The sequence below is a fragment of the Ctenocephalides felis genome, unplaced genomic scaffold, assembly GCF_003426905.1.
Source record: "Ctenocephalides felis isolate EL2017-DRISC unplaced genomic scaffold, ASM342690v1 CF-g0.4_SCAFFOLD_00845, whole genome shotgun sequence".
NCBI classification, from domain to species: domain Eukaryota; kingdom Metazoa; phylum Arthropoda; class Insecta; order Siphonaptera; family Pulicidae; genus Ctenocephalides; species Ctenocephalides felis.
In genome coordinates this window covers 41,813,791-41,831,473 of record NW_020536999.1, presented here as the reverse complement: position 1 = coordinate 41,831,473, position 17,683 = coordinate 41,813,791, and the positions used below count along the sequence as shown (strand labels likewise).

The window sequence follows — 17,683 nt, the reverse complement described above, 5'->3', positions numbered from 1 at the left end:
AAAACTGAAGGCACAAATTAAACTTATAAAGTTCATATAAGATTTCCAAGAGACAAACACACACGCACTTCGCCTAAACAGGCTGATTGGTTTGACTTTCTGGTCAATTGGACACTTCCTTTGGGTGCGAAAGATATACCAGCAAACAAATAATTTTAATTGATAGATAGATAGAGTGTATTAGAAAGTCGCATATAATTGAGTAATTAGAACAATCCTATTTTGATGATAAGTTTTATAATTTATTAGCAATTATTTTTTTTAAGTTGTAAGATGCAACACGCGCACACTTTGTCCGCGACAAGCTGACACTGACAGTAGTTAAAGCGCCCACGGTCTAGCGGCGAACAATACACATGATGATGAGGCGCTCCCTACTCTAATAGTGGGGACGTTTGTCGAAAATTTCAAATATTTTTCCAAAAATGCAAGATAGAATGTTGTTGATACATTTTTTATTAGATCATATATTTCGACAGTAAAAATGATATCTAAACTAGTGGGGCTTCCCGTACCAAAAAAAATTTTTTTTTTAAAAAGATTAACATTTTTGAAAAAAAAAAATTACTATGAAAAAATTAGATTTTTGAGAAACTATAAATTTTTGACAAAAATTTACTTGTTTTGAAAAAAAAGACTGAAAAAATTTATTTTGAAGTATTTTGGAAATTCTGAACTTTTTTTCAAAGCAATCGTATTGCTTTAACTGCATAGAGGCAAAATATGGAAGCGCGTTAGCGCCGCGTCGCCGTCTAATGGATAAACATTGGTACGGAACCCATAGGAATGTAAACAAAATTTATGCTTATTGTTAAAATCTCTATAAAAAATCTGATAATTTGATGTGTATATGTCTAATGATCATTTTTCATCGCCAAAGGGCATTTTTTTTTACTTTTTTTACTAGATCTCCGAAACCGCTAGACCTGCCTTAATGAAAATCGAAAATCGTAAAATGAAATTGATCAGTTCTTTATCTTGTTAATACAAGTAAAATGTTTTTTGAATTATTCAAATCGGACGCTCCGTTCTCTTAAAAACTGAGTTACCGCTTTTGGCACTTTTTGTCCCATATCTTCGGAACGGCTAGACCTGCCTTCGCCAAAAACTAATCAGCACGTCTCCTTTTCAATCGAATCAAATGTTTTTTGAATTATTCAAATCGCTTCATCCGTGTTCTCGAAATTGTCGACGAAAATTTGTATCCGAACACATACACACACGCACACACACATACATCCATTTTTTCTAAGGTATGCCAAAATGTTCAGAAGGTTTTGAAACGTAAAGATATATACAAATTTTCATTTTCGATTTTTTTGTGATTACTAAAAGTTGCCCTACGGGAAGTTAATAATTAAAAACGTGACTCAACTCACAAATTATTTTTTTTTGAGAATTTTGATGTTTTTTGAGACTAAATATATTTAGAGACAAAATATTAAAGAATTCGTCGCATTTTAATGGTTAGTTAAACATTATAAATCTTGATACAACGATCCTTATAGAAATGTAAACAAATTTGTACTAATTATTAAAATTTCTGTAAAATATCTGATAATTTGATGTTCATATGTATAATATTCATTTTTGACCACCAAATATAATTTTTCTTTAACTTTTTTATGGAATCTCCTTTGAACCTGCCTAACCCAAAAATTTAATCAATTCTTCATTCCGTGCAAGTAAAAGGCTTTTTGAATCATTCAAATCGGTTTTATCTTCGCGCTCAAAATTGTCTACGAAAATTTGCATCCGCACATATATACATAGTTCAAACACACACACATACATGCTTTATTTCTAAAGTGTGCTAAAATGTTCAGAAATCTTTGAAATGTAAAGATATACAAAAAAAATTATCAATTTTTTGTAATTTTATAACTTACCCTACGGGAAGTTATTACTAATTATCAATTATCAATAATCTATTGATAACAAATCTGACGCTGCATTAAAATGTAAAATATTGCCCGACTGTACCATTATCTGCCTGCGTTCTCTATATACCACATATTCCACACTAGCATGAATAAAAAATAAAACTGAACTCTATACTCTATTGATAATGATCACATCTGTACTATGCGGATACTTACATATAGGCGTATCAGATAAATATTGTGATAGTCTTGTTCGATTTGCTAAAATTACGATTTACTTTACGGTTTTTCTTTAAGGTTGAATCTGAATAACTGGTGGTATTCGAAGATAGCTGCTCGAGGCGGTTAACATTCTCCGTGGACGCTAAAGTATTTGAATGAATACAACTCATTCCTGCAAATGTGATTAAATGGATTCACGGAAAACAAAATCAGTGGGAGATGATAAGTGAATAGTGAATTATGATAGAACATAAATAAGAAAAACAAAGAGTGCACGATTAAAATTTGCATTACAGATGAAAAAATATACTTGTGTTAGGAGGAGCTAATGCAAACATAATTAAGCACGAATTGATTATTCCACAACTTTCCTTAGTTTGGCAGTAAACTTCTCTTTTCAATGTGAACTTTTTAGAGCATGATATGCACAACTCAATTGAAAGTAAAATATTTATAATTGCGAAAAAGAACTTCACCGAGTCGAATTTACAGATGGGAAATATATAGCATATGGATTTTACTAAAATATACTAAAATTGATTTTTTTCAAATTAATTTAATATTAATTATAATATTATCTAGTTTCTCACTGATTATGAAATATTTTGAATAAACGGCCTGAATTCGGATTTAAACATCAGACAATCATTTGTCATAACAACTGGATTTTCTCTTATGACTAAAGCTGCCATTAATTATATCTGTTACTCTATTTTTATAATCTCGCGAAATCTATTGTTGTGTTCCAAGAAGTACCGTCTCCGTTTTCAGAGGACAATAAAGTAATTTTCATATAAATATGATTTTCGGCAGATGTATTATGCTGCTCGCCAAGCATTACCATGACAAATAGGTTCTGGTACTTTTTGTAAATTAATATTCATAAATTTTAAAATTTAAATAATGTATATATTTTCAAAATCTAATAAGTTTCATATAATTTATATTAAATATAATATATTTGACCTATTGAGCTAAAATTAGAGCACTGTGACTAGTAAGAACTTTCACGAAGATTTAATGCAATAAATAAAAAATGATAGAGATAATCGCAAATTTAATGATGATATTATAATAAAAATTGAGTTACGAAAACAGTTAATTAAATTTACTAGTGACGGTTTAAAACTTTTAGATAAGAAGTTGTTCGAGCCTCACAAATTTTATTATTCTACCTGACATAATAAAATAATTTCCTACCCTAGTAGGGGTACTAAGATAGTTATAAGAAACAAACATTCTGTACGTATACCTTGACCCAATAACGTAAAATACAATTTACTAAAATTGAATATATTACATTTCCACAAACAATTTCTAAACTAATTATTTTCCATATTCAGAAACTTCCATTTCAGAACTGATCTTTGTTATTTCAGGTCTGACATAGCCTCTTTGATAATTGATTATATCTGGTCCTTCGGGGTAGTAAAGTGTCCGTGTGCAGTGATTTTTTAATTGACTTTTTTAAGAAATATTGCGCCGGGCGCTTTCAGAAGTTTTGACTTCGATTATATCGATTTTTTCACGCGCTCCCTTATTTTTGTCGAGGCAGCTGAAAAAGTGTTATTGTTCGATGTCTCATACCCTTTCCACGCCGAGGGACAAAATATTTGCGTCCATATGTCACTCGCATTAGTTTAATGATAGTCAATGTGAAGGTATTGCACCGCGTGCGGCTAGGCAAACCATGCTGGGAAGAACGTGATGGTACATAGTACGCTCGCCTGGCAAAAGTTTATATATCCTTTCAATATTTAATAATTTTTGCTAATGTACGATTATGTTAATCAACGTTAATTACTCGTAATTAATTTAATTTGTAGGTTTCGGTTTTAAAAATCATCTTTCAAATCTAACTCGACGAAATGCATTGTTGCTTATAAGTGTCATGGACTACTTTTGAGGTGCGATAAAACATGTTCTCAGAAACTTAGATGCGGTTATTTTATAATAATAGCAATATTTCAACATTTAAAACCAATCTGCAGAAATTTTAATATCAAGTAATAAAAAAATCATTCGAGATATATGAATGTAAATCTTTACGAGTTTTAATTTCGAATTTTTAAAGTACGTAAAATATCAGTCGGGAGGCTGGTTAGTACATAAAGTGCATCGTTCGAATTCTACAATACTGAAAATCTTGGTCAGAGAACACTTTTTTTTAGAATATAGCTCTAACGTTGGAAGTTCTCTTAAACGAAATTCAAAATGTGTTTTCAAGACGACTTATGAAAAATGCAGACTTGTTTTATAAGTATTATGAGTCCAATATGTTAATTGGATTTTATTTATTAGTCTCTTTAAAATATCAGACAAATCAGTCTTCAGTATCATCACGATGAAACTGAACTTTACCTTTATGAAATTTTACTTTTTTTGAATAATATTTACAGTCAAAGAAATGGTTTCATTTTTCAATAATTTTGCAATACAAATTTTGAAGATAAAGCGAAATTAAAAATACCTTTGAAATTATGAAAGTTAATTAGTAATTGATCTAAAATATTTAACTTAAATTTAGAAACATGCGACGTTAAATTCATAAAACTACATTTCTTACATTTCATCGTAATCTTTAATGGGTATAGTAAAAAAGATTCCTGCATTTATTTTAAGTTGTACCAAGTATCTAATTGTTTAGAATCATATTTTTTACATATTTTGTTTCTTCTCACAAGATTTTATTACAAATTTTTAATTCAATTATCAGGATGTGTTAAGGACATGTGGGCCCTCGAACTAAGATGGGTACAGTTACAATGTTGGTTGTTTATTGTGGCGAGTTAAATAACCGATTGCACGTAAGGCAATGTGCGGGCCCCAAGTCATATACCGTCCATCTCGTTTCTCTCGTTTCACAATATGAAAATAATTCCTAAAGTTATTGAGAAGCCCCAAGAAAATTACAAATGACCACCTGATAAAATTTGGACAAAAAATTACTCGAATACTGAACCATAATATAATAATTGCAAGGCTATTGATCGCGGGCCATCATTGAATCAAACTAAGACGCTTTCTTTTATAAGCCAATATTTCGTCACTTTTTTATTACTCTAAGTAATTAATTTCGCAATATATGTATCCAGTAAAAACACTACCAGAACCCATGAAATTACAAGATGTGAATTATATAAATAAATTGTAAGTGCTATCCACTTGACCATTCCTAGTTGATTCGCTTTGCATCATTAATTACACATGAAAATAACTCAATGAAGAACAGTTGGTATATTTACGAACTGCGTTTGATTATACTGAACTTTTGATATGACGTACATATTAAATAAACAACGAGCATAAAAAAATAAATCTTGACTTCCTGAATAGAATTCCCCTGCTTTTCAAATCAAAATAAAAATAAATAATGACTATTGCGTATGTCCTGAAATTCAATTACGAGAAATGCATTTATTTCATACGTTTTTTCTTATAAAAGTGAGAGTAAAAATTTAACAGTTCTTCTTGGGTTTTAATAGGCAATTACAAATAAGCCAATGGGTGACAAAATAACAATACGTATATCTAACTGGGCTTAAAAAAAAACAATGTTTAATATATGAATAAATGTATTTCAAAGTCTCCTATATACAGATACTATGCTCTATGTGCAAACTCTATATGATTATTATCACCTTTTATTTTTAGTAAAAATGCCATCAAATAATTTAATATGTAATATAAGAAAATGAAGTGATAATCATAAACATTTCAAAAACTTCACACATTTTGTTACATGCAGCATATTATAAATTAATATGAACCGCCAGTAATAATTGAATAATTTAATTTGATTGAAGGTACAACAAAAATTTTAATACTTTGAGAACTAATTTTACGATCATTCTTCAAGAAATTGTTATAGATGCCATAAGTTTAATAGCATGCTTTAGTATAAAACTTATAATATTTTATGAAATATGTAGTGATTTGATTTAGAAACAAAGAAAGCCATTTTCAAATACAGTTGGCATAACTTCATCGTGCCTGAAGATCTCGCAAACAGTTCAACTCACTGAGAAACACGGTGCGATTGCAGTAGGAACATTTAGATCATTTTAAATTTTTAATTGAATAATAGTTTAACATTTTATAATTGCAGAAAATAAATGCAAAATTAATTATAAAAATATTGAAATATATAATATCTTTAATTGGAGTTTCAACGCCAAAAGGATATTAATTTTCATATCTTTTCTGTAATAGAAAAACATTTAACAATTTTGCTAAAGATATTAGCAAATATATTTAAAATGTATTTACTACTAGTAATATCAATTAGAAAATATAGCAAATGTTGGCAAAAATTAAAATAAATTAAAACGTACAGGATATGCAGCAATAACGAGTTTCAGAAAATATGTATTAAAATATATACTTAAGACCTTAAGAGGGATTTTACATGTAAGTAGATTTATCGTTTTTATTTACACTTGATGGTAACTTTTCGTACTAATAGCTAGCAACATAAAAATGGGTATTTTAATGAACTAACTAATTTAATATATCAGGGAGCCTCGAAATAAATATAAAACATAATTTGTTTTCAAATACTCGTATGGTACTAAAACTGATAGTACTAATTTGATACTACTTATCTCAATATAATAAACTTAATTGTTGCAATTATACATAATCATTTACCAGCTAACACCTGGCACAAGACATCGAAATCTTTTAAAGACATTAAATTGCTACGTGAGAAATATTTGTTTATTTGCGGTATTAAACGGATGTATAAAAAGTTTATGGGAAATTTGTCTACGGTACGTCTAGCATTCTTAACGTATCGATGACGCTTTCTCAGATTTTGTATATTTTATAAAAAATAAATATTTTCGATCATATAAAATAAATATTTTTGATAATAAAATATACTTTTATTTCTATGAAGTGAGTGATATAAATACTTATTAATAAAAATTCGTTCTTCTGTGAAAAGTGAAGGATTTATGCGCACTAAGCGGCACTACGACCTCGAAACCAAAAATTTTCGTGTAATACTTAATTTAAAATTTTTTGAAGAAATACGAAGATTTATAAAACATATAATTACAAAATGAAAAATATGATTTAAATTTGTTATAAGAAAATGCAGATAATTTAATAAAAACAATATAATCTAAAAAAAGTGTAGTTGAATCTAATAACATATCAGCGCCTTTTTGAGACATACCGGACGTCTGCTATATATTTCTATTATTGCAAAATAATAACTCATATTTGTTAGGTTCAGCAAAATTTTTCCATGATTTTGATAAGTCTTATCTGCGGTACATACTTCGAAAAAAACGCAGTAAATGCGTTTTATTGTACCATAATTTAACGTATTACTCACATTTCGCACATCAAATTATAATTAAATGTAGAATACAATTTGAAATATACAAATTAATAAAATACATGCACTGGATAACGAGTTTATAACAGAGGCATATGATTATAATAACTATCTCTTTAATTAAGATTTACTAATTGAAGAACATGATTGAAAATTATTATTTTTCTAATTTTTCTTATCATATAACAATATTTCTTATTTTTCTATTTGCTCTATACGACGAATTTTGTAAAGATTTTGTTAACAAACATATTTCTAAAAACTCTCTAGTATAAACAAATGAATTTCTAATAATAGTTACTTTCCGAATTGACGTAATCGAAATAGCCGAGATTTATGATGATCAGTTCATCACTCCATGATGTTTGATAATTAATAATTATTTCCAACATTCCATTATCGATGTTATGCTAATAATATTTATTTTTGAACGTTCTGGTTGTTATCACCGATGGGAAAATAAATTGAACTCTGTACATGCATAAATAAATTAAATAGGTAACGCAACCATTTGATTGATAGAGGCATGCAGCATCCCAGCCGCGGCAAGACGTTCGTATTTTGCATAAAGGAAGTGTTATCTCGTGATTTTAAACATTGCTGATTAATAAACGTAGACAGAAGCGATTATAATAACATAACATAACATAAACAGAATAAGATGTTCAAGAATTTATTATTTGCTTAATCGAAATGAAATTAAAACAATAATGCGGAGGAAATGATTAACCATTCAAGGATTCACATCAATTTCATCACAAAATTTCCAAATCCTGGATCATTGCAACAAAGCAATTCTGCATCCCAGTTCTTTGCTAATATCTACGTATGTTATTTTTATACATTATTTATTAATATTTAAAAAATCTGTACCTCCAAAGAATCTGGTTCATCTTCTGTTTCCATTGCCATAACTGATGTGACGACCATTCTTATATTGGCCACAGCCACTTGGCGTTTCATAAATGATACACTCGAATCCACAAACATAGTCATTTTATCGTAATTAATTATAAAATTAAAGTCTAATTTGGTATTATCACAATGGTTTGCGTTAGTTGACACTTTATTTTACACACTTGGTTATTATTTAGCTGGAATTATGAAAATGAATGGTAAAAATTAGATTAGGATTGAAATTGCAATTGATTGCTATACTTTGTTAATGGTTAACTAGGCGCTTAATTTCCACATTCAAATTTAAACAAAGTTCTTTAATTAAAAAAGGTGCAATTTTTGAAGTCCTGAATATCCAAATATGATAAATCATATACGGTATATTCCTTTTTTAAGGTAATGTTATTTGTTTACAACTAATTTTACAATTGCAACATAAATAAATTTGATTTGTTGCTTTAAAAGCAATCACAGTACAAACTTAGAAATCTTTTATTCGTGTGTAATATTAAAGTAAAGCATGGAAGTTTACAATTAAATATATAAGACGCATTTAAATATATAAGACGGTTATATTCATATGACAATATGGTATAAATCGGATGTTCAAAACTGAAAAAAACGTATAATACTAAATTAACGTAACAAAGCACCGGAACCGTCTGGAAGGGGTCTTATTGAATCATTCTTGAGTGACAGACTGAAATCTGTCTACCCAAGGTTAAAAAGAAGATTGTAATTATAGATCAGAATATAAATTTTGAATCAGTAACTTGCTACAACATTTTGAGTACTGACGCACCAATTCATAATAAAAAAAACCATTATAATTTCATTTAGCAAACTATATGAAATTTGAAAAAATCTATACACAGTTTCATTGAACACTAAAACCATCGTAGAACATTATATTAAAAGTTAAAGTCTATCCATTCATCATAAAGGTGATGAAAAAAATCATAAACATAGTCAGACAGACAGACTGAAATATGTCTACTCAAGGATAAAAAAAGATTCTTATTACAGATAAGAATATAAATCTTTAACCAGCCTATAAATCTTAAAGCAATACGAAAATGTAAGAACGTAACTTGCAGCAACTTTTTGAGTATTAGTGCAACAATTCATAATAACAAAACTACTATATTTTTCAAATCCGTAATTTCATTTAGCAAACTTTATTTGGAAATACGCTATAAAATGTACAATTAAAATTTATATAATAGCTTAACGTGAAAAATTAGAGTCCAACCATTAAAATAATTTTATAAATAGAAAGTGGAAGTTCATTCCTCATAAAGGTGATGAAAGAAATCTTGAACATTGTCACTCCTGAAGTCGTTGTTTAAATTAGTAAAAGATAAAAGTTATAAAAGTTAATCAAAAAATAAATGAAAGCTAATTTTCTCGTGGTGTATATTATTTTGAAATATTTATAATACGATATACTGAGATATGGTTTTTATCCTAGTACGTAGAGAAGATTGCTAAACGAAGTATGTAATAGCGATGGGTGTGGCAAACAGGGATGAGGAGCCAAAATCACTAAAGTTGAAAAATATATAGAAAAATTATATAAAATAATTAAATCTACTAATATATATTATAGCATTGTGGATACTCCATTCTAAGAAAATTAACTATTGGATAAAAATCACATACTTCGCAGGAATAATACAATTCTATATTCGAAACATTAAGTTCCAACTATATTTTTTTAATAATTAATCTCCCGTAGCTTCAATAAATTTCCGACAAAAATATTTTTCGTATGGAAATAAAATCAGAGTGTAATTATGAAAATTTGTACAATTTCAAAACAACGATGTTTAATAAGATTCTGTCTAATATTTAAATAAGTTTGAAAAAAGGTTATAGATTACATAAAAGGTATATTTAGACTAGACAGAAGCACTCATTGAGATTGAGATAATAAGATAGTAAATCACTGGAAAAAGCTCTAAATCTTAGTTCGTATTATTAATAGATACAGAGATCGCCGTTTTAATAGAAATTTCACATCCCTGATCTAGGAAGACATGTACCTAGTAAAGTATAAAAATCACATTCTATGTTGCGATTAAGGCAAAATCTTAAACCAGTTTGAATACCAATAAACGCGCATACGCATGTGCGTGAGTACAATTAACGCAGTTATTTAAAAATATTGATTCATAGAAGATAATTAAACGTTTTGAACTTGAAACAATTTATTAATATCTGAAATCAAACTGATCACTCGTGTATCCATCTATAATTATTGAACTACAAGTTCTTTGGATCTTTGTTACGATCTTGTAAAGGGATCGTTCAAGCATTACGTAAGTAGATTTAGTACAATTATTTACCCCCCCCCATCCCCCTTGTCAGCAGAAGTAAGCAAAGCTGTCACCAAAATGTCACCCAAAATAAGCAAATCAACAACTCCCCTGCCCCCCTATAGTGTTTACGTAATACTTGAACGGCCCCAAATTATATTACATATCTTTAGTGATTGCCCACTCATATGCGCTAACAAATATTTTGCAAATTTATATGAACATAATTTAATTTAATAATATCATTTCCTATATGCTTCAATTTCTTAAAACAACTCTTAGATTAAAATTTAAAAAAAAAGATTTGTTAAATATCAATCCTATAGTAATATTTTCATTTCTTATTGCACAACTACACAACAATTTTATCGCGTTTTGTGGCCTTAATTAGGAGCAGAATACCGATTGGAAAAATATAATAAACATTAATTACAAAAGGCTATTAAGCTTTCACTGTTGATTTCTTGAATACTTCTATAATTATGCACATTTCGTAAAATGTACGTGCATAAATGAGTATGACTGCATACATTTTGTCCAGTAAAAGTTGACAGACCGAATTAAATTCAAGAGTTTGTGAGCGAGTGCGATCTTTTGCATCTCATAATTATTAATCAGATATGTAAAATAATCGTTAATGTCATTTTCAGTTTAATATCAACTTGGAGTTATAAAATGATAAAAAATATCTGTAGTTTTATTTGGAAAGATATTTATTTTTACGAGGCAAATTGTTCAGTTCAATCGAAAGTCCCTTACAAAAATATTTCAATTTACTACAGATCAATCTGATCAAATTTTATCATTTTATCTAAAAATGAACCCAAGTTTCTACGCCAAGGAAGCATAAGAGAAGATTAATGACCAGAAATATGTGTAATAAGTTCCATAATTGTTTTAATTTTCTTTGCACTAACAAAAAAACTGCTATAAGAAATATACCTAATCTTATACCGCCATCAGATACAGATACTGACTTTTAAAAAATAATTAAAATATATCTGATAACACAAACCATTTTTAAAATTAACTGCTTAAATATGGTAAATATAAAAAACCCAAACGCGTGAGAAAATTGAAACAATGTTTAAAAAATTCAGTTCCAAAAACGCCTATTTCCTTCCTATGAGATATATTCTCGCATTACGATATAATCTGATTATATTTTTTCTCAACTAGAAATGCAAATATCGCGATATCTTTAATCAAAACCAAATATTTGAAAAAAAGTACAACAGACAACACAAGGAATTTAAAAATTGTAAAATTTAGAGGAATAAATATAAACAATGCAATTATGATTATTTTTTCAAAAGAATTTCTTATAATATGTCTGCTTCTTATATTTTGTCTAGCAAGCCAGTTTGAACTGATTTTATTGTAACTACGTAGTAAACGCCCAAGTTTTATTCGAAATCAAAACATAATATATTTTGTATATTTCTTGTAAAAACTAATATTATGGTATCATAAAAAATATTTTGCCAAATATTGTGTTATCTGGAATAGAGCAGATTTGTTATTAAAGCACATATATAAGAAGTAAGCCGAAAAACAAATTTATTACTGATCTAAATTTATTATTCTTCTCTATAAAACAAACATTTCGGATAATTCGTTTGATATACGAGTATTTATGGCGTTACGACGGATGTGGAACACGTCGATAAAACGTATAATGTAAGCTGGGAAGTAGCTATTCATCAAATATTTGGAAAAAAATCAACAGTTCTCGTTAATCAAATTTTATAAAACAAACATGTTTTTTGTACCAAGGTTATTTTTTGATAAACCAAAACATTTAATTTATTGATAAAAGAAAGTTAAAAAATTAGTGAGCAGATTCACTCAGGGTTACACCTATTGTGAGAGCTTTACTCAGAAAACTTTTGATATCTGATATAGTAAAAAAAGTTCATCTTTTTTAGTATAAATAAAATTGATTTAAACTTCAAGTTTAAAGTATTGCAAAATTGCAAGTTTATGATAGAACTTTCTATAGGAAAAATGAAAAAAAAACAAACTTCAGTAAAAAAAATTAGAATTCACATATTTAAATATAATCAATTAAAATTCTGATGACATTAATAAATTAAACTAAACCATATTATACATACACATATATATAATTTTATATATAATTATACATAAGTATGTCTATATATAGTTAGTTTTATTGAGAACTTTGCATGTTAAATTAATTAATCAATTATCAAATCATCAAACCGACCAACTAAAGTATATACGTTTCACCACATAGCCAAAGGCTTTCAAATGGAAATTTCTGAATTAATTGATCGTTAATTAATGAATAAATATATGTAGCAATTAAATAATTAAACAATATCCGTGGGGGCTAAACTAGATCGAAAAATAATATATTAATTATAAAAATAAACGATTCTTAGAAATCTGTATTTAATTTTAGGCGAGATCACACCTTTGTAGGTGTTGTAAATATACTGGCTTTTGGAAATTAATTAAGTTAGAACTAGAAATTTTAAAAAGTCATAGTCAAGTTACACATGACTTTTTAAAATATGTTCTAATTTAATTAATTTCCAAAAGCTAGTATATCTATAGTACCTGCAAAGGTCAAAAATACCTGCTCACATCAAATTGGAGATTGATTTCTTGGTATCGTTTACTTTTATAACTAATATATTATTTTTCAATGTTGTTAGCCGCACGGATATTATTATGAAGCTTTTTTTGTCTATATATATCATGGTCTTGTAGAACTTACTGAAATATTACGGCCTTACGACAAGTCGTTTAATTTTAAAAATTCATCAAAATTCGAGGAAATGAGAAGTTTTTTTGATGTTTGTTAAAATTAAAATTAGACGATTTATTTGGTATAACGATATAGTACTTGGTCTTGATGTCTTAAAGTCCTATGGAAACTGGTTCAATTATAAAAATTATTGATTTTTGAAAATTTGCTTTTAGAAAATACTCGAGTTAACGTGTTCGGTCGTTTTCAATTATGTATAATGAATCCACTCGGAATACTTTTAATCACTTATAAATTAATTTATATTTTATTGATTAAGTCGATTATTTACACATATCGGGAAGTTTATGTAACTTGTTTAATTATTTAATTGGTACATATATTTAATCATTAATTAAAGATCAATCAATTCAGAAATTTGAAACCCTTGGTGTGTGTGGATCATTAGTACATATATTTGTTCACATTATATAGATCATGTATTAGCGACTTTGTTTTTTATCATTATTATGTTGTTGAATTTTTATCACATTAATATACTTGGTATACATTTTGCTTTACATGTGAATAAATATTGGTAAATAAAATGAATTAACAAGTGAATGACATCACATATTAATATTTTTTGTTCATTGATGAAGATGGCAAAAAAATTATCAAGAAGTAAACGAATAAAACGTATAATAATAAATTATGTAATTAAATAATTTAAAATTAGAACATACTTTCAAAAACACATCACAAATAACTTTATGATTTTTTATATTTATATTTTTTATATCTATATTTTTTATACTTCTAAATAATTTAGTTCACTAATATTCGTCATGCTTATTCACTTTTAAAGTCATAGAGTTATTCAACTATTTAAAAATTTCTCTATGTAATGATACCATTTTTATTAAAATTTTCATGAAAAGCACGAGCTGCGGAACATGTGTTAAGCACGCGAGACCGACCGTTGGTAACTGAAGTGGCGCGCTTCGAAACACACCCGGCTTGAGGTATATTAAGAATGCAGAAACGTAGTTTAAATGTGGGGATCTTATTCTTATAAACGATTTAAATAGATATTTGTTATGTTAAAATATAAAGCAAAACGCATTTAACATGTACGTTAAATCGTAGTAAAACGAAATATCAAGTAGCTAATGCAGAGCGATAATAGCCTTGGTTAGAAAAATAAAAGAGATGATATACCTTTTATAGAAATGAAGCAATCTAAATTTACATGTCACTTATATAACTAAATAAATATGTAATGAAGTCATTACTTATATATATTTGTCAATAGCACGTTTCTTTTCATGTACGTGCTATTTGATGATTCTTATTGCAAAGATTAACAAGAAGAAAATTGCTCTTGGTTCGAAGAATTAGATAGATGACGGTGGAATTTTATAAAAAAATTATAAAAATTATGTTTCTCATTTAAATATATTATTTTTATTACTTATGCTACAAATTAAACTCCTAGAGATCTTTATCATATAGAGATTTCAATGCTGTAAGGATTGGGATACAAACAAATTAGCATGGTTTAAGTCGAACCCTCTGAAATAGTATTAGTTGATAAAATTTTTAGCAAATATAAATATAAATAAATATATATATATATATATATATATATATATATATATGCTTTAAAAATAATCATACTTGATTTATTCATTTTCGCAGTCTTTCAACAAGCACGTGCAATGTATGTATATCATAAATATAAATACATCTTAATGTATTCACATAAAAATAACTGATGTCACAGCCTGATTTTTTTATCAAGATTTAGCACAATTATCGTATAAATGTAGTATCAACAAATGCAACAATGTACTAGACAAGACGAGCAACCAATTATTTTGACATAATAACTTTTTATTGATAAAATTCTTGCATGCAAATTAAAAAAAAAGCAATAAATCAGTTACTAATTAACGCGCTGTGAGAAACATTGTTGATATTTTGTATATACATAAATATATAAAAATATCAGCTATTCCCATGAATAAACAAATATGTTTGCAAAAGCGCAATAGAAATAAATATTGCTACCATAGTGCCCTTAACAATTCCCTACGGATTTACCTGCAAATAGATAATCGCAGGATTAGACGAAAAAATAATTCCGAAGAAATGAGATGGATGAACCAAAAGGATAATAGGCTTAACATATCTTTGTACAAATTATTTTTAGTTTGTAATTATTCTGCACGGTTTTGTTATATTTTACTTCCTGATAGATAAATTTTAAGGCATGATTCATAAAATAGATAAAAAACTAAAATATTATAAAATAGATGATCTGCAAACAAGGAAAATGAAGTTTTAGTAATAATCAATAATCAAGCTGTTGTATACAATATTAAGTAAGGAATAAATTATCTAGTCATATACATACTAGTTTCTAGAAAATCAATTTAATCAAGATTGTAAAGAGTAGTTTTTTTTTACTTCCCGAAGGAGAAGTTTATGTTTTCATCAAAAAATCCGACTCGCTAATTTTATGTTTTCTCGACGTTTCAAGCCATTCTGAATCGAATGAGACTAAATTTGGAAAAAGTATGTTTGTGTGCGTGTGTGTAAACAGATTTAAAAGTTACATGAACTTCCCGATATGTGTAAATAATCGACTTAATCAATAAAATATAAATTAATTTATGAGTAATTAAAAGTATTCCGAGTGTATTTATTTCACATAATTAAAAACGAACGAAGACGTTAACTCGAGTATTTTCTAAAAGCTAATATTCGAAAATCAATAATTTTTATAATTGAACCAGTTTCCGTAGGACTTTAATGGTTTAGTATCTGCATTGAGACCAAGTACTCTGTTGTTATACCAAGTAAATCGTCTAATTTTAATTTTAACAAACGTTAAGAAAACTACTCATTTTCTCAAACTTTGATGAATTTTTAAAATTAAACGACTTGTCGTGAGGTCGTAATATTTCAGTAAGTTCTATAAGACCATGATATACATCGCCAAAAAAAGTTTCATAGAAATCGGCTTAAATTTTTTTTCCAACAGTTAATTACAAGAAAACGGCTCGGTAGATTTTCACCTAAAACTAATCAGTATTATTCCCAACTAATATCTTTCGAACAGTTTTTGATTTTTTAAAATCGATTCGGTAGAATGAGCTTAAAAGTGAATGAAAAGTTTAACACGTTTTTTTCAAAATACAAAGAAACGGCTCGGCACATCGTCTCACAAAACTGACAAACTATAGTGCTCATTTAATGTCACAAAACTTTTTTTTCTCGAAGGCCAAGAAATTGTCAGATTTTGTTCCTGATAGACCAAGCTTTCGATACATAATGTAAATGTATCCTTGCGTCAAACGTAGCCTTTTACCAAATCGCTAATGTCGGACATATATGAGTGACATAGCTCATGTAGAACTCTTTAGTGTCAGGCACATATGACCAACATGGCAATTAACGTGTTAAAGAATATTTACTCATAGCACATTTTATTACTACTATAGAATTAAACAATGAACTTACAGATCTGCATTGAGTGCATGATGTTTATTACCGGATTATATTGTCAACGAGAAACCAAATACGATAAAACGATTATATTCAGTTCTACAGCAAACTTTAACCAGTCGTCTAATAAACCAGCATTACTAACCATTACTGGACTCTGTTATCTCACGTGGCAAATTTTTAAAAGTTTCTTGGGCCTTAGCTGAGTAAGTTTATGAAGGTGGAAGCAGAAATAGCGGTGCACTTGCCATAGTACGCATAGTACGCGCGCCAGCTTGTCAACCTGTCGAACATAAAATAGGGGAATCCGCTTTGCAGGCACATGCTACGAGACAGCAGGTGTCAGCTGGAAACAGAGATGTGCGACAAAAGACCAAAAAAGGAATGAAATTTAATTTAGTTTTGCTTGATTTGACGATGAAGGTTGACTTAATTTCCTGTTTGGCAGAAAATAGATTGAAAATAGACATATAGTGGAAATAGAGATACACTTGTGCAAATTGTGACTTGGCATACTTTCAGGGATAACTGTTTAATAAACCTCATCATCATCAAATGTTAAGTACTTTTAGCAATAACAAATAGAACAGATTTTTGATGTTCATAGAAATTCTAAATAATGTAACAAGATAATATATCTATATTATCATGGTATAGCATAGCTCATGGGTAGCATGTCCGACTCAAATGCCGGAGATAGTTGGTTCGATTCCAGGCACATTCTAATAAAATAATGAATTGTAATAACGAATTTGTATATGATAATATAGAATTGTAATTGAATAAG

The 17,683-nt window shown here is 28.1% G+C and overlaps 1 protein-coding gene across 1 annotated transcript in view; it reads right to left on the bottom strand.

Annotated features, from left to right (window-relative positions):
* Window positions 1-17,683, bottom strand: part of LOC113383371 (regulator of G-protein signaling loco-like) — a 95,784-nt gene that overhangs the window by 69,130 nt on the left and 8,971 nt on the right. The gene's annotated exons all lie outside the window — the stretch shown is intronic.